General features: G+C 38.7%; 1 long non-coding RNA gene across 1 annotated transcript in view; it reads right to left on the bottom strand.

Annotated features, from left to right (window-relative positions):
- Positions 1 to 11858, bottom strand: part of LOC117072522 — a 60667-nt gene extending 48809 nt beyond the window's left edge. The window contains exon 1 of the long non-coding RNA XR_004432832.1: positions 11740 to 11858. This is a non-coding gene — a long non-coding RNA (uncharacterized LOC117072522). The remainder of the gene's footprint in view (positions 1 to 11739) is intronic.
- Positions 11859 to 18377: the final 6519 nt, after the last annotated feature.

The raw sequence follows: 18377 nt of genomic DNA, 5'->3' as shown, positions 1-18377 counted from the left end.
GTCTCATTCTAATTTAATAAATAAATCACAAAATTTCAGGTAGTGATATGTATTTTTAAGAATCATATAATTTCAGCAAGGTAGGAAGGGAAAAAGTTGTAAATAAAAGATCTCTCAGTAAGGTCTTTATTTGTCTATTTGAATAGTAATCTGAATGATGTGAATGAGATAGATGTGAAGAGGCTTTGGTAAAGAGTGGCCTAGGCAGTGGGAAAAGTAGTGTACAGATTCAGATGCAGGCAAATATTGACCTGCTTGAGGCGTCAAGAAATGTATTGTGAGCTGAAGCCAACTAGGTCAGGGTAAATAGTAGGAAATTAAGCAAAGGCTTGTCCATGTAGGGTCTTGTAGCTAATTGAAAATTATTTGGCTTTTACCCTGAATATGATGAAAAGTCTTTGGAAAACATTGACAAGGAGATTAAAAAACGAAATTTACATTTTTAAAGGATTGAAATCTGCTATATAAAAAATAGATTGGCCAGGTACAGTGGCTCTCGCCTATAATCCCAGCACTTTGGGAGGTCAAGGTGGGCACTCACCTGAGGTCAGGAGTTTGAGACCACCCTGGCCAACATGGGGAAACCTCGTCGCTACTAAAAATACAAAAATTAGCTGGGCATAGTGGCGCGTGCCTGAAATTCCAGCTGCTTGGGAGGCTGGGGCAGGAGAATTGCTTGAACCTGGGAGGCAGAGGTTGCAGTGATCCGTGATCGTGCCACTGCACTCCAGGCTGGGTGACACAGCAAGACTCTGTCTCAAAAACAAAACAAAACAAAACAAAACCAAAAAAATAGATTGTAGGTGAGCAAATACAGAAGTAGGATGACCAGTTAGGTAGCTTTTGCAGTAGAACAGGCCAGAAATAGCAGTAGCTGGGATGAATCGGTAATTGTGGAAGGCGTAAACAGTAGTTCAATTCAGAACATAGTTTAAGGTAGAGCCAAAGGACTATTGGATTGGACTCCGAGAGAAAGAAATTAAAGACAATATCTAGCTTTTTTGCCTAAGAGCATGGATGTATATAAATACTGTACACTGAAGTGAGGAAGAGAAAGGCAAGAGCGTATTTTGAGGTAAGAAGGTGAAATTCAATAGTCCTATTTCACATGTTAATTTCAAGATGCCAATTAGATGCCAAAATAGAAATGAGGAGTAAACAAACATATGTGAAAGTGTAGGAGTCAAAGGGAAAGTCAGAGAAGGAGATTATTTAAAGCCATGAGATTGGATGAGCTCACCTAGAAAGTAAAGTATAGTTAGCAAAGTGAAAAACACTCCAATATTTAGAAGCTGGGAAAAGCAAGAGGGCCAGTAAAAAAAAAAAAAAAATCACAAAGGGGCAACTAGTGGATCAGAAGGAAAATGGTAGGAATCTGATGTCCCATAAGGCAGGGAAAGAAAATACAAATAAGCATAATGGAGATTTTCCTTTTGTGGAAAGGCACAATGGTGAGCACAGTGGAAAGATGATGGGAGGTGGGGGGTGGGAGACTGGATCATGGTGAGGGTGGTGTGACATGGACGCTGGGTGGCATTAACTTCTGGTAGTAACTGAGGGAGTCCAGACCGGTTTTTAGTTGCATCTATACCATGATTACTTAAAAGCATGGGAAGATAATGCTCTATTTGTAAATAAAATTAAATTATACTGAGTATAATTATATTGATCTTTTATCACAAAAATTTCAATTTGTGAAATGCTTCGGAATTGTAATTTTCTGATTAACTGAATTATCTGGGTAGATGCCAATCAGGATTTCAACTTTCAAATTATTCTCAAATACATCTATGCTTTGGTATTCAGTGTACTTCATTGTATAAAAGTGAACATGGACTAATACGTTTTCTAAACATCATTTCTCAGTTTGAATAACTGCATTTAGATACAGGGAAAATTAAATTAAAATTAATATCTAAGACAGCGTTTAGACAGGAGTACACAGCTCAAAGAAGCATAAATCAGAATAAATTCTGGTGCTCATAAAAAGAAAGAAAACTCCAACATGAACCCTTTGCCTTGGTGATAGGAGGTAGCTGGCAAACTGCTCCATGCACCAGTTGGAACTGCTTACTCTGATCAGATGATGGGTAAAGGTACAGGTGCCAATTGCCACAGTAGCCCTAATGCATGTCCCTGAGGATCAGAAATTAGACTAAATGTGATGTGACAAAAAGAAGTGCCAGGGAAGTTTTTCCATCTCCCCACTCCTGCTTTTAGGAGTTTCTCATTAGGAGCTTATTTTGTTATTTTTCTCTATTTTTATATATACATAAGTAAGTGAGTATATAAGTATACACATACAATTTTAAAAGAATATAGGGAACACCAGCCTGGCGCAGTGACTCACGGCTGTAATCCCAGCACTTTGGGAGGTTGAGGCGCGCAGATCACGAAATCAAGAGATGGAGACCATCCTGGCCAACATGGGGAAACCCCGTCTCTAATAAAAACACACAAATTAGCTGGGCATGGTGCTGCGGCCTGTAGTCCCATCTACTCAGGAGGCTGAGGCAGGAGAATGGCTTGAACCCGGGGGGCAGAGGTTATAGTGAGCCAAGATCGCGCCACTGTACTCCAGCCTGGCGACAGAAGGAGTCTCTGTCTCAAAAAAAAAAAAAAAAAAAAAGAATATGAGGAACATCAATCTCTGCTTTACATCCTTATATTTTCATACTATAAAATAGTATAAAAATACTTTTAGTATAAATAGTATACTAAATTTATTTAATTTACACTAAAATTTTATAATATAGATATAAAATATCTATGTATTTGTGTATAACATATATAAATATATATTTAATTTATACCAAAAATTTTAGTATAAATTAAATAAATTTAGTAATAAATTAAATAAATATACTGAATTTATTTAACTTATACTAAATATACATTTAGTAAATACACTAAAAATACTTTTTTTTTTTTTTTGAGACGGAGTCTCAGTCTGTCACCCAGGCTAGAGTGCAGTGGTGCAGTCTCAGCTCACTGCAAGCTCTGCCTCCTGGGTTCACGCCATTCTCCTGCCTCAGCCTCCCAAGTAGCTGGGACTACAGGTGCCCGCCACCACGTCTGGCTAATTTTTTTTGTATTTTTAGTAGAGACAGGGTTTCACCGTGTTAGCCAGGATGGTCTCCATCTCCTGAACTTGTGATCCACCTGCCTTGGCCTCCCAAAGTGCTGGGATTACAGGCGTGAGCCACCGCGCCCAACCCTAAAAATACATTTTTTACTATATACTAAAATATATTTGCAGTATAAATAGTATAAAAATATATTCTAGTTGGCCAGGAGCGTGGCTCATGCCTATAATCACAGAACTTTTGGAGACTGAGGCAGGCAGATCACAAGGTGAGGACATCAAGACCATCCTGGCTAACATGGTGAAACCCCGTCTACTAAAAATAAAAAAAATTAGCCGGGTGTGGTGGTATGTCAACCAGGATGGTCTCAATCTCCTGACCTTGTGATCCACCCGCCTCGGCCTCCCAAAGTGCTGGGATTACAGGCGTGAGCCACTGCACCCGGCGGGTTTTCTAAAATTTTATAAGCTGTACATAATAATGGGGTAATTTATAAGTAAAATAATGGTCAGTATACATTATCTTAAAAAATATTATTTTTAAAACATTCTTCTTTTCATACATTTCCTTTCAGTGATGGAACTCATATACTTACTATTGTCAAATTTGTGTTTATTCACTAAAGAAATGTTTTTGTATCCTGAAAAGCAATCGTGAAACAAATGATAGAAGATTTTTTTTTCTCAAAGTATTAATTCTTTCATGTTATTCATTTCAACACTCTTTAGGAATTGATGTTTATAATCATTCTTATTTTTTGTGCTGATAAATTAAGGTTCGGAAAGGTTGAATGGCTCGGTTGTAACCAAAAGATGTAAGTGATTTCCAGTTTTCTTTATTCAGTAATATCAAAATCAAGCACTATGTCCTCTACCTGTACAGTGTTCTCAATGGATCAGATATAATCCTTTATTACACAAACGGCTCTTGCAATTCACAAATTCCTTTGAAGTGAACAGAAGGGCCAGGGATATGTGAACAGTAAAGACGTCAAAAGATATTGTGATTCTTAATGTACCTTTGAAAGTATACTAAATTTATTTTGTGCCTGATAAATCTAAACTGCATCGGCTCTCATGAGAGAGCTGCATTATTTTTTCAGATACAAAAAGTCCTGTATTTGTTTTTTCCACATTTACTTGTATTACTCGAGTACTTAATTTACTTGCAGCTATTACTTGATTTACTAGAACTAATTAAAAATGCCCTTTTTCCCCTTATATTCCAAGAACATCCTCATGGACTGCTAAATCCCACTGAATTAGACCGTGTCTACTTTTACACTATATCTCTTGGAAAAATAGCTGATTATTTTCTTGTTTCTTAAATTATTAACTTGTTCTGATAAAGAGCAACACAATTTGGAACAGAATGTAAAGACATTGTTTAGGGAATATCCAAAGGGAACCCCTTTTGTGCTTCCAAGGTTATTATAAAATGCAAACCATTCTCTTATTTTGGTAGTTGACAAAATTAACTCTTGCTGCAGCACATATTTATGAGCACAAGTACATAAAATGCAGAAGGAAAAAAAACTATCATTTCCTCAGACTGGCTGTAGAGACAATTTTACACCCCAATTCACTCAGGAATGAGAAAGTAGAAAAGGTTGTTTTCATAGACTAGAAGATTGGAAAAGAAGCTATATCTTCCGGAAGTAAACTAAGGTTTTTTCTGGATTTGACTGCAAAAGACTCATGGAAATTACAATTTTTAGTTTTCTGTGCAGTTTCATGTAAAAGAAACATAACTACAGTGGCCTAAGCAAATAAAGGTTCATGTTTCACATAACAGGAAATTTTTAAAGCAGGCAATCCAGGGCTGGTGAATCAATTCAAGGTCTCATCATGAAGCCAGGCTCTGTCTCTTTCTTTCTGCCATTTTTAAAATGTGCCCCTCATCTTCCAGGTCACAAAATGGCTTTACCTCCTCCACATAACTTATTTGCTTTCTTACATAAAGAAGTAAGAAAGCGCAAAGATCAAAAAGTGAAAATGAAAGTCAATCATTTGACTTCTAATTATATTTCATTGGCCACAACTACCTGTCCAACCACCAACCTAACTGGGGGCTGGGACACTAATTTAGATTGGGCAAGATGCACCCATCTCCAAAAAAAATTTGGTACTAAATACAAAGGGGTAAGTTTTCCATATATAATATAGGACATGCAGCTAAATTTGAATTTCACATAAACAGGTAAAATTTTTAATGTAAATATACCCCATACAACATGTGAGACAGAGTTATACCAAAACATTTATTGTTTATCTGAAATTCAAATTTAGCTAAGCATCGTGTTTGTTTTTGTTTTTGTTTTTGCTTTTTTGAGACAGAGTTTCACTCTTGTTGCCCAGGCTGGAGTGCAATGGTGCGATTTCGGCTTACCACAAGCCCCACCTCCCGGGTTCAAGTGATTCTCTTACCTCAGCCTGCTGAGTAGCTGGGATCACAGACATGCACCACCACACCCAGCTAATTTTGTACTTTTAGTAGAGACGGGCTTTCTCCATGTTGGTCAGGCTAGTTGTGAACTCCCAACCTCAGGTGATCCGCCCGCCTCAGCCTCCGAAAGTGCTGGGATTACAGGTGTGATCCACCGCGCCTGGCTCATCTTGTATTTTTATTTGCTAAATCTAGCAACTCTATTAAGCAGGCAACTCATATTATCTGCCGCAGAACCCATGGAAAATTTCTCCATTCCCTTTATAGTGTTGATATATTATTTCTTCATAGAATCTGACTTGAATATCTAACCTCAGAGACTAAATGAGTCGTTTTATAATTGCCAACTTCGATGGTTAACTTGGCTAGGCCACAATACTCGGATATTTGGTCAAATACCAGTGTAGATATTGCTGTGAAGTTTTTTTAAATGAGATTAACATTTAAACCAGTAGATTTTGAGCAAAGCTGATTATGCTCCATAATGCAGCGGGTGTCATCTAATTAGTTGAAGGCTTTAAGGGAAAACAAACGAGTCCCACAAGAAAGAAGCAACCGCCTCAACACTGTTTGGACTTGTACTGTAATAACCCTTCCCTGGGTTTCCAGACGGCTGGCCTGCCCTGCAGATTTTGGATTTAGCAGCCTCTACAGTCATATAAGCCAAATAATTACTAATTAAATATAAATAAATTTCTAGTTAGGTAGAATAAATACACACACACACACACACACACCCCCATGTGCTATTGGTTCTGTTTCTCTGAAGCACCCAGACTAATACAGCATCTGAGTCAAAAAGTTAGGGAAAATATTTAATTGAAGAAATTTAAGATTCTAGGTAGGCAGTGAGGCATGGTGGCTCACATCTGTAAACCCAGCGCTTTGGGAGGCTGAGGCAGAAGGATAACTTGAGTCCAGGAGTTTGAGACCAGCCTGACCAATATAATGAGATCTCATCTCTACTAAAAATTTTTTTTAAAAATTAGCTAGGCAAGGTGGTGCACGCCTGTAGTCCCAGCTACTCAAGAGGCTGAAGCTGGAGAATCTCTTGAGCCCGGGAGGTTGCAGTGAGCTATGACTGCACCACTGCACACAGGCCTGGGCAATAGAGCAAGACCCTGTCTCAAAAAAAATAAAAAGAAGAAGAGTATAAATAGTCCTATAAATCAATTGGAAAATATCAACTATGTAAGCTGGATTCATGTACTCCTTTTGTCTTAAAATTAGAAAATAATAGTTAATAACCTGCTTCTAATCAGCTTTTCTGTTGAATTCAAACCTTTTCTTCAAAATTAGCCTTGAATTTGAATTCAGCTGTAGGTGAATTTAGAAGTGAATTTATTTGTAAGCTGTACATGCTTTATAATCTAGTCATAGTAAATGCTTCAAAATATTTGTTGGAATAATTATATATACTTTAATAACTTTTTCATTTCACTAAATTGAAGTCTATAAACTTCTCTACCCAATTAATCTACTTGTGAAAATTCAAATATCTCACAGAAGTTCATTTAGTGAAGTTGAACAAAATCAGAAGCTAAAGTTTTATGGTGATTTTTTAAAGTTCATATCAATGCATTAATGTATACACATTTTCTAACATTTTGCTTCATCGCGTACTTAGAGAAAATATTTTTTCCACAAAATATAAGTTTTGAACCTTAGTAATGTGTTTATTTTCTTTTACCCAAGAATATGTCTGCAGTGACAGTTTTATCAATATTTTTAAGAGACTTCCTGGGTGTGGCTGGAGAACCTGTCATCCTTTGATAAAGAAACCACATGTTCTAAGTGAAAGCCAAAAGAAATTTTTTTTCTTTTGAATTTTTCATTCACTACTTTATTTTACTTTAAAAATCTTTGTGAATTCAACTACAATTAGAGAGTTTTTCAAATCAAAAATATAAAATCAGGATTTTAGATCAAATTTATATGCAGAATGCAACATGTTAAACTATAAACAAATAGAAAATATGAAATAGAAAAAAGAAGAAAAATTATCCCACAATAAGGATTTTGAGATTTTCAATCAATATATTTCCTTTAGAAACAAGTATGGAGAAGAAAACAAGAGTATTCCTTTTTTTTTCTTCTTAAAGGGCAACCCAGCTTTTGTCTTTGTAAGTTCAAAGCTTAGTGAGATATGTGCCTAAAAATTTATGCTGTTTTGGGGATTTTTTCCCAGGTCACCCATATCCTATTTACTTCCAACAGAGTCTGCCTTGCCCCATGCATGCTGTTTTCCTCATGGTGTATCAGCACTGCCCTCCCCTGCCTGACTCAAGTTCACTTGATAGAAATAACCTAGAATGGGTGTTTGTGTAAAGTTTGCAGGACATCTCCTTAAACTGAAACCCAAAATATCCAAGTCAGCATATACTGTCGGTACATGTGAACTCTGAATCAGTCTCCCTAGATGCTAACCTTTTGCTCTAAGCTCAAGAAGCCAGTATGCTCTACCTTTCTCTAAAGGTTGAGATCAAAGCTAACCCTTTAAAGGGTGAGGAGATGAGGAATGAGGAGGGTGACAAAGGAGTGGACCTTAAAAAAACAGGTATTTCCCCAAGAGGGAAAGAAATGTGGGGCAGGCATGAACAAAAAAATACAGAGACTCTGAAAATCTGGATCCTGTTTTTCTACTTTGCTGCTAGCCATGACAATTTGGGGGATGTATACTACTTTCTACCCTCTTTAATCTGACTGGGAGGGATTGCGAGCCTTCCTTCAAAACCCTTGTCAACCTCCTGAAGCAAACCCTAAATTCTTTTTATTTGATTTGATTGAATGTTGACGATCTATAATTGTATATATTTATGAGCTACAAAGTGATGCTATGATACCATGTGGAATGATTGAATCAAGCTAATTAACATATCCATCATCTCAAACATTTATTCCTCCTAACTGAAACACTGTATTATTTGAGCAACATTTCCCCATTCCCACCAGCCCCCAGCTTCTGTTAACTACCATTCCACTCTCTGTTTCTATGAGTTTCATTGTTTCAGATTACACATGGAGGTGAGACCATGTGGTATTTCTCTTCCTGTGCCTGGCTTACTTCACTGAGCATAATGTCCTTCATGTACATCCCTTTGGTTGCAAATGACAGAATTTGTCTCTTATTAAGTGTGAATAGTTGTTTTCCATTTGTGCATATGTACTACATTTTCTTTATTCATTTCTTGATGGACACTTAGGTTCATTCCACAACTTAGCTGTCTATTCCAGCCCAGGCTTATGATGTCTCCCTGTTCTTCAGTGTTTGCATAATGATGGATTAAAAAAATTACAATAACAGGTGACATTTGGTGGAAAGAGGACTGTAGCTAGAGACATAACATATGGATAGATGTCCTAGATCTGTCAATTAGAAGTTGCACAACTTTAAGCATATAATTTTTGTGCTATGGTGGCTTTGAGTAAAAAAGAAAAAAAAAGTTTGCTAAGAATGGCTAGGTCTTATAGGAACTTCAGTTTACTCTTCTATAAAATGTGATTTTAAAAATTCCCAATTGGTCGGGCGCAGTGGCTCACACTTGTAATCCCAGAACTTTGGGAGGCCAAGGCAGGCGGATCACGAGGTCAGGAGTTCGAGACCAGCCTGGCCAACACAGTGAAACCCTGTCTCTACTAAAAATACAAAAATTAGCTGGGCATGGTGGCAGGTGCCTGTAATCCCAGCTACTTGGGAGGCTGAGACAGGAGAATCACTTGAACCTGGGAGGCAGAGGTTGCAGCGAGTTGAGATCACACCACTACACTCCAGCCTGGGCAGCAGAGTGAGACTCCATCTCAAAAAATAAAAATAAAAATAAAAGTTCCCAATTTAGGGTGAAGAGAGAGTAGTTGGGAAGTGCTGTTATGAGATGAAATTCTGTATGTGAAGTACCAACACAACCTTGGCACATTACAGTTCAGTGGAATTCAGAAGTTTTCTCCAGGGGGGTCTATGAATGCCATGATTAGTTAGCCAAGATCCCTGTCTTCAAGGATTGTACCTTCTAGAGACCATGTGGGTTATTTGGAGGAGTAGCTGAAATAACATACGTCAAAGTGCTTAGTAAACTAAAGAGTTTTCCATGTGTTGTTTTTTAAATTAAAATGTCCCCTCAAAAATATAACTTCAGGCTTGTACATTTATCAGATGTCGTCTTCGCTTTTGGTAATTTCCTACAGAGTAATAACAAAATTGCTGAGAGATTCAAAATCCAAATATAGAATGCAGTGGTTGCTTTTTTAATGCAAGGAAATGCTAATCCTTGCATGTTTTGATTGTTTTATTTGTTTTAGTCTTTAGACTATAATCCCAGGTATACTGCTAAGTCTTTTGGAAATAAGCAATAAACTAAAAGAATATATCTATTTTTAGCTTTCTGCTAAGCTATTTCTTGATCTCCTGTAGTTATTCCAAAATTGGTTGCAGTTTTACTTCAACTATTCTAAGAGGAAAAAACTAAACTTGTAAAATAGAATATTAAGTGCACCCTACCAAATTTAATTGATTTTTAAGGCAAATATAAGTAGTACAGGACATGCTAAACGTTTATTACCAACTATTTGCAAAACAATCTGTTTACCCCATTCCGAGCTTCAACCTGCCTTAGACCCTGCTCAGACAGCCTGATACCCAAACAGGGCAAGATAGGCTTCCTCCCACAACACTCATGCTGCCTGTTGGCTGGGCTGGGGCCACCCATTGTCTGGCTAATGGAAACCTGGAACCCAGCCAGAGCTGCAGCCTGCTTGCGTGGTTTAGTTTTGTTTTTGTTTTTGTTTTTAATGATCACACACATTTTGGCCTAAACTGCAAACAGAAGATAGTGAGGCAGGAGTGGGGTGGTAGTGGGGAAGAGGGGCTGGAGTGTAGTCTTACTTTATTTAGAAGAGGAAATCCAAAAAAGTGAGGTCTGGATACAGTTTTTTATGTTATAAGAAATAAGTTTAGGTAAATGATTGAAATAGACAACATGGCAAAGAAAGAAAGGAAAAATGGAAGAAGCCCAGCATCTCAAATTGTATCATAATAAACTGTCATAAGTATCACCAATAAATATACAGCCTTATGAGTAGACTCAAATTTTAAAATGACCAAAAATAAAAAAGTCAGTCTGGGCTGGGTGCGGTGGCTCATGCCTGTAATCCCATCCCTTTGGGAGGCCGAGGTGGGCAGATCACAAGGTCAGGAGTTCCAGACCAGCCTGGCCAACGTGGTGAAACCCCATCTCTACTAAAACTACAAAAATTAGCCAGTTGAGGTGGCGTGGGCCTATAATTCCAACTACTCTGGAGGCTGAGGCAGGAGAATCAGTTGAACCCTGGAGGCGGAGGCTGTAGTGAGCCAAGATTGCGCCATTGCACTCCAGCCTGGGCGACAAGAGCGAAACTGTCTCAAAATAAAATAATTTTAAAAATCTGAAAATAAAAAGGGTTTTAATTTTGCTTACAATTTCTAGACTTTTTAAAGTTTTATGAACAGTTATTCTTTAAACTACATTCATGGTGTTTGTGTGCGTGTGTGTATAAGATTTAATCATATCAAAGAATTCACATAGATGAAAAGTCTAAGAAATTACCTTCCAAAGATGATGTCAGCAAGTGAAGAGGGAGTGTACATAGCTGCTTGTTCTTTAGTAAACTACAATTAAAGAGTCCTGAAAGGCAGACGGCTGGCTGTCAGGAAATGAGCTTAGGCAAAGGAAATGGGAGATGTCTGGTTCAGGGGATTTGAGGAAGGCTATTACCAATGGGTGCTTTTATTTTACTTTCCACGCTAAGTCAGGATACGTGCTTTGTTGTTCCCATGTACGAAAAAAAAATACCAAGGTGATAAGATAACATCTGGGACAGTACAGGGCTCCAAGTTTCTCTATTATATATAGAAAGCTGTTCACTTGCATCTTTCTTGATTTGGGCTGAAACACTATGCTGGAAGAGGAGGGGAATATTAATAATAGGTTGAGCATTGACGAAAGATTGAAGCTGGGCAACTATTCTCTGGTCTAGAAATTTGGAATTGAGACACTGAAAGGCCACATTGAATCATCTGCCAGGATTTTCACAGACAGGCCAAATTCGTGGGGATGTGTGATGGTGTGTCAGTGGTAGCTGAAACCCTCTACAATCCATCCCAAATTAATACACAGTCTAATTTAAAACAGTCTACTCGCAGCTTCTGTACAAGTCCTATAACACTCCAACTTACCACAAATTTTTGTTCTTTTACGCTTCCTATATGGAAATGTTTATAAGAAATTAGTCTCCACAGACCGAAGAATACAGCAGACACACGTAGAGAAGCTGGAACAAAAAATCATGTAATCCTAGGGAGGGAGAAAAACAGAGCCACTTCCCGACAAATGTCCAGTTCGCGTGAGGCCAGCTACGGTGTGCTGCACTTTTCTTTCATGAGAGTCCCCAGGGTGCTTACAAGAAAATTCCCAAAGCAGGTTGTGTGGGAGTTTGTAGCATGCAACCTAATAATTTATCTCCAAAACGTAAGTAGGACTTAGAATGAATGAGACAAAATATACTTGGAAGTGTTTTCACTAGGGAAAAACTTGTGGCTGAAGACAAGGATGAAGTATCATTTTTCCAGGGTTCAGTAGTTAGTTGCGCTTAACAAAACTGGGACTCATCTTATCTCTAAGACTGAGCCATAGCCACATTCCTTGTGTTTTGTGTTACCTCCTCTGGAGCAGCCAGCAGATTCTGCCTATCTCTGGCAGTTCCAGTTTTTACAAGAGAATAGCATGAGTTCTAGAACTGCTCTCCCTTTGGACTCTACTCCAAAACTGAACTTCATTAATACCTTAAAGCCCACATCCACCCACCTTCCCTTTCTCATTCACTCCATCCTACCCCACCCTGCATTAAAACTTACATTTACTCAAGAAAACTGATCTCAGCTTATTGGTAGAAGGAAAACTGTTGACAAAAATGTTCAGTTTAAGCTAAATAGTGGCAACAAGTGTCAACCCTTTCAGGCAAATTAAACAGTTTTAAGTGACTTGTAAAGCCAAAGGAGCAAATTTCCACTGATGAAATTTCTATAGAGACAGTTTTGGTCAAGGCCTTCTCTCGCTTTATACTATGTACAAAAATTGACTATTTTGTTCTGAACAAAGGCAACTCTAAGCAGACTTATGACTTAATGGAAGCAGTACTTTGATGACATGGTACCTTCAAGGAAGGCCACCTTCCCAATAGGTGGAGGGAGGTGTGGAGTAGTGGAAAAAGCCGACCAAAGAGGAATCCACTGATACTAGCTGGGCATGAGGAGGGGTTGGGGGAGCTGCAGCAGATACGAAAAGTGATGGGTCATTTTTAAAATCAGCCACTTGGATACAAAGCTGATCTGCTTTAAATGATTTAAAGTAAATCACTTAAGGATAAAAGCAGTGAGGCACCCTGGAAAGAAAACAGTCCCTACAGTTACGAAGAAACACCAGACCCCACAATTTACTGTATGAGGGACTCTAGACAGATTATTTAACCAAACCTAACCTGACAGGCGTTTCTTCATTTCAAAAATACATAATTAGAGGATTTGAGATAGCTTGCTGCATATATTAGACACTCAATAAATTGCAATATGTAAAATCATTATTTACTATGTATATCCTTGGGGAAGAGCTAATGTCAGAGGCACAGAGGGACTGTGTGAAGTAACGGTGACCTAGGGCTCAATTTTTCTCTCTTCATATTTTCTATCTAGTAGCTGGTTAGCAGTTATTACCAGAATTAACAACTTCAACAAACTCTACTTCTTCAACAAACTCTTCTTCTGACTCTAACTACAGCAACATTTCTTTCTTTTTTTTTTTGGAAACTTAAGTGTAGATAGAAATGAGCTATTTATAGCCACTACACTAGGCTGAAAATCTTGGAAGCAATGTGGGTGCTGGGATGGGCCTTTGAGATTCAAGCCAATGTTAAAGGTGTGTAACTAATTAAGAGGCTGGGTTCTAATAAATTACCCACTTATTTCAGCTGTGTGGGAGTAGCTATGGGGGTAAAGGGTGAATAAGCATCAAAACGAGGAAAGGTGCAGCTATTGACAATCTGATGACCTGCTTCAAGTCACAAAGAAAAAGGTAAAGATTCTCTTTGCAATTAAAAAACAAGAAATTTCTGGGCATGGTGACATATGCCGGTAGTCCAAGCTACTCAGGCGCCTGAGGCAGGAGAATCGCTTGAGCTCAGGAGTTCAAGGCTACAGAAGGCAATGATTGCATCACTGCACTCCTGCCTGGACAACAAAGGGAGACCCCATCTTTAAAAAAAAAAAAAAAAGAATAAGGAAGAAAACTTAAAATGATCTAAGGAGTCTTGATAACATCAATACCATAGACCTCAAATTTTCTATTAGTTTACAGAGTTGATCAATTACATATTTATAGGCTATCATATTGAAAAGTAACAAAGGGCAGACAATGATTAAATACATTTCATAAAATATTTAGTCCTTCTATCCAAATAAAACCTAATATCTCTTTTCAAGTTTAATAATATGTTTGAAAGCAGTTTTGTCATATTAAGTAGAAGTAACATACCATACAGGATTAAGAAATGTTTTTATAATTAAGAACACTCGATTTTATTGAATGAATAGTTTATGTATTGGACATCAAAAATGCAACATTTCTGGGAACTTATTTTCTAGGAAAAATTTTGCAGATGTAAATATTTCTCTGATAGAAATCTCAGAAATTTTAGGACATTGTTCAGTTATTTTTACTTAATTCTGATACACATCTAATATCCAAAGTGAGATTCTAGAGAATATATCAATCATTATTTAAGAGAAAATATGCAAAGCAGAAATGGGAAATGATTAATACACTGAACATCATATTCATTCAGTCAATGAATATTATCAAATGTCTTCTATGTGCCAGGCACTGGGGGAAAGCAACTGTGAAGAAGACAGATATGTTCCTCAGCATCAAAGTGGAATATAGGAATAATGGCCAAAGAACAAAATTACAATTGTGATAATTGTTATAAAAAGGTAAAAAGGAGAAACTGAATTCAAAAGAAGAACCCCACTGTAATAAGGTGCTTTTTTCTCCTGAAACTATGAAATACTATGCAGGCCTGGACGCAAAGGAGAGAATGGTACACTCAAGTAACGAAAGAAATCCAGAATTGCTGGAGGGAAAAAATCAAAAGAAAGAGTAGTGAAAAATGCTAGTGGGACTTTCATCTGTGGCTAGACAATCATACAGGATCGCAAAAGCCATATAAAAGTAAATCCAGTGGGCTCTTTATACCTGAGGGTTCTGTATCCATACATTCAGCCAATGAGGATAGAAAATATTTGGAAAAGTTTTAAAAACAAAAACACAACAATAAAAATAATAAAAATTTAAAATGCAGTATGACAACTATACAATATTTACATTGCATTAGCAATCTAGAAATTATTGAAATTATACAGGAGGATGTGCATAGGTTACATGGAAATACTATACCATTTTATATAAGGGACACAGGCACCTGCAGATTTTGGTATCCATTGGTGTCAGGAATAGAGGAGAGGTACTAGAACCACTACCCAAAGGATAACAAGGAACCACTGTAGTGTAAAGACATTAAAGGCCATCAAAGGCCAGGCATGGTGGCTCACGCCTGTAATCCCACCACTTCGGGTGATCGAACCGAGTGGATCCCCTGAGGTCAGGAGTTAGAGTTAGAGAACAGCCTGACCAATATGGCGAAACCTCGTCTCTACTAAAAATACAAAAATTAGCTATGCGTAGTGGCACATGCCTGTAATATAAGCTACTCGGGAGGCTGAGGCAGGAGAATGGCTTGAACCCGGGAGGCAGAGGCTGCAGTGAGCCGAGATCGCGCCACTGCACTCCAGCCTGCGCGATGGATCGAGACTCTGTCTAAAAAAAACAAAACAAAACAAAACAAAACAGGGGTACGGTGGCGCATGGCTGTAATTCCAGCACTTTGGGAGGCTGAGGCAGGTGGATCAAGAGGTCAGGAGTTCGAGACCAGCCCAACCAACGTAGTGAAACCCTGTTTCTACTAAAAATACAAAATTAGCCAGTCGTGGTGGTGCATGCCTGTAATCTCAGTTACTAGGGAGGCTGAGGCAGGAGAATCGCTTGAACCCCAGGAGACGGAGGTTGCAGTGAGCCGAGAGCATGCCACTGAACTCCATCCTGGGCAACAAGAGCAAAACTCTGTCTCAAAAAAAAAAAAAAAAGTCATTGAAGGGTTTTTAAGAAAAATATGACCATTTGATTTGCATATTTACAGATCACTATCACTGGGTGACTGATGGGCAGAAGAGGAGTAGCAGTGGTTCATAAAAATGTATTGTGAGCTTCTTGTGTGTCCCATACATTACAAAGAATTTTAAATTAATTACCTATGTAACTCACCTTAAAATCCTTTGAGGTAGATACTATTTTATCCCGAACTCATAGAAGAAGAAACTAAGGCTAAATAAGTTTTGACAAACAGGAATTTTGAAACCTAAAAGTCAGACTTCAGAGCCCATACTTAATGACAATTAAGAAGATGAATTGGAAGCCTATTACAGAAATTCTGGCTAAGAGAATTGTGGCTTACACTATATGGGGTGTGTAGTGGGGTTGGAAAGAAGTGGAAAGATTCAAGAGATATTACACTGATTCTGGTGCTAGAGCAGAGGGAGGGAAGAGGAAGGAGATGGCTGTCCTTAGGTTTGAGCATTTGGGTAGAAGCTGCTTCCTTTAAGAAATACTTAGCAGAGGAGTACACAAATTTTATGTTTGAACACATTGCCTGAGAAACTTCCAAAGGAAAATGCCAAAGAGGCTGTTGGCTATATGGGTTGGGAATACAACAGTGCAGTCTGGGGCACAGAGATGAATTTAAAACTCTTCAGCAAATGCATAGGGTTTGAAGATACAGAAGAGGAAAAAATTTCTTTCTTTCTTTCTTTTTTTTTTTTTTTTTTTTTTTTTTTTTTGAGACGGAGTTTTGCTCTGTCGCCCAGGCTGGAGTGCAGTGGCCGGATCTCAGCTCACTGCAAGCTCCGCCTCCCGGGTTTACGCCATTCTCCTGCCTCAGCCTCCTGAGTAGCTGGGACTACAGGTGACTGCCACCTCTCCCAACTAGTTTTTTGTATTTTTTAGTAGAGACGGGGTTTCACGGTGTTAGCCAGCATGGTCTCGATCTCCTGACCTCGTGATCCGCCCGTCTCGGCCTCCCAAAGTGCTGGGATTACAGGCTTGAGCCACCGCGCCCGGCCCGAGGAAGAAACTTCTATGACCACAATTTTCTTTCTCTCTCTCTTTTTTTTTTTTTTTTGAGATGGAGTCTCACTCTGTCTACTCTGTCTTCCAGGCTGGAGTGCAGTGGTATGATCTCGGCTCACTGCAACCTCTGCCTCCCGGGTTTAAGCAATTCTCCTGCCTCAGCCTCTCGAGTAGCTGGGACTACAGGCGCCCGCCACCATGACCGGCTAATTTTTGTATTTTTAGTAGAGACGGGGTTTCACCATATTGGTAAGGCGGGTCTCTAACTCCTGACCTCAGGTGATCCTCCTGCCTCGGGCTCCCAAAGTGCTGGGATTACAAGCATGAGCCACGGCGCCCCGCTACAATTTTCAAATGTAGTGTGTTGAAGACTCACTTAAAGAACTTGTTAAAAATGCACATCCATGATCTCATCTCCCTCAAATACTAAGTATTCCTACTCTGCATGTTTCCAGGAAAAGGAAGGCAAGCAATTCTTACGCAGTTGGTTAATTAATCTTCGAACAAATGAGGTAAAGAGAGAATGAGATAAAAAGAGGCAGTAGGACAGGGCCTGACGAACTCTAAAATGGTAAGTGTATGAGGAATACTCAGCAAAATATATGGAAAAAAGAGCAGCCAGAATGATAGGAAGAACAGAGATGAGAATTGTGTCAAGAAATTTGAGCCGAGAGAGTGTATTTATAGGAGGAAGTTGGCAATAGTGTCAAATGCTGACATCTTAGCAGCATTTCTGAGCCAACTGTCTTCCTGGCCCTGAGGATCCCAAAAAGAACATGATACACCCACAGTTATGGGGGGGATCCAACTGCATCATATTAGGCACTATTTTTTTTATGTTGTATACATTTTATCTTACTTAAAACTTACATAGACTTATGTTTACTTACACTTGTAATATAGCAGTTACTATCTGTATTATTTATAGGTAAAAATGAGGTACATTGAGATTATATGTCTGGGTCAATATTAGTAAAGGGTAGACTCATTTTTCAAGCCCAGATCCGCCTGATTCCAGTGGCAATGCTCTTTTCAGCTATGATCACATTGCCTTTTACTGTTGTGTCACAGCACGTACCAGATGTTGAGGAAACATAAAGGAGGAACACGTTACTCAGAAAGGTGGAGACAGAAGTGTCAGGGAAGGTTGCACATCAACTGAGCCTTGAATGAGAAGAAATTGGCCAATCATACGAGAATGGGAAGGGATTCCAGCAAAACAGAAGAGCAGGCAGTGCTGGAAAGACAGAGCATCAACTTCAGGGAACTTTTGAAGCACAAGCTTCGTGTAAGGGAAATAGGAGATCTGAGGCGGAATGAGTAAAGGTAGGAACTTTTATCTTAAAGAGGAATCATCTAAGTATTTCGAACATGGGACTCTCCAGGGTGGGTTTGTATAGAAAATTTATGGCAACAGTGTGAAGGATGAATTTGAGGAAAAGGAGGAGAGTAATCGCAGGCAGACCAAGTGAGAGCCTGGTCAGTGATTGAAAATAGAGAAAAAGACCGGGCGCAGTGGCTCACGCCTGTAATCCCAGCACTTTGGGAGGCCAAGGCAGGTGTATCGCCTGAGGTCAGGAGT

This window comes from Trachypithecus francoisi, unplaced genomic scaffold (genome assembly GCF_009764315.1).
Source record: "Trachypithecus francoisi isolate TF-2019V2 unplaced genomic scaffold, Tfra_2.0 Lachesis_group4, whole genome shotgun sequence".
Taxonomy (NCBI): domain Eukaryota; kingdom Metazoa; phylum Chordata; class Mammalia; order Primates; family Cercopithecidae; genus Trachypithecus; species Trachypithecus francoisi.
The sequence above is the reverse complement of the archived record's forward strand: the minus strand, read 5'-3'. Positions and strand labels throughout refer to the sequence as shown.